Consider the following 939-nt stretch of genomic DNA (forward strand, 5'->3'; position numbering starts at 1 on the left):
TAAACGGAGGTTTAGGATTGACAAACCATTCTATCAACTGGCTGGGAAAAACTTTAACGATCGGCTGCTCCGTTTCCTAATGTATACTTTTCCGTAAAGTAGCAAAATGGGATAGGGATAAATGCTTTATATTCCACGTTGATATGCCTACCTATGTATAGCTATTATTTCGGAATATGTGCAGTGTTATGTGCACTACCATAATTATGTATCAGCACCTCACATTGGTTGCCTAGCAACAAACACCGTGGGCTACAATAAGTTATACAGACTTTGTCACTCCTCTAGCGCACACACATTCAGTCATGCTCTTGTTCAATGTGCTCATGCCATTAAATATCTCACCTGTAATTACGCACAAGTGGTGTTACAAACCTGCGAGCATCAAGGACTGCAGAATGCCCCATTCAACTGGTATCTCTGATTCACAATTAATCTGCTTTATCATGGTGCATAAAATATAAAAAATAGCAAGCATAATGAGCCTCGTACATTTCTGCTTGGTCAAGAATATGTGCTTTTAATAATCAACTCATGGTAACAACGCTTTATAGCTTTACTTTATAACTGGATTTCAGTGCTATCATATGCTATTCCAGTCAAAATCTGGAATGTTGAGTGGGTTTCTGGTATTATTTTTTCTCTCATAAGAAGACTGAGACAAACTGACAAAATAGGGGAAAGTTGACACACCGGAAATCATCCCATAGTTAAGGCTCTATGATTCTGACCACGTGCTGTCTCGGTTGGCAAAATGCTACTATAGTTTGAGGACACAAGAGCTAGGAATCATGGGCAAGGAGCAAAATGGATGCAACTCGCCGTTCTTTCCCTTGAATTTATGATATATTGTGTATCCAATTACAGCGTAATGTTTATTCCAGAATAAATTTTATGGCTTTCATATTTGATTTTCCTTGAACGTGATCATGCTGGGTT

Source organism: Penaeus monodon, chromosome 22, assembly GCF_015228065.2.
Source record: "Penaeus monodon isolate SGIC_2016 chromosome 22, NSTDA_Pmon_1, whole genome shotgun sequence".
NCBI classification, from domain to species: Eukaryota; Metazoa; Arthropoda; class Malacostraca; order Decapoda; family Penaeidae; genus Penaeus; species Penaeus monodon.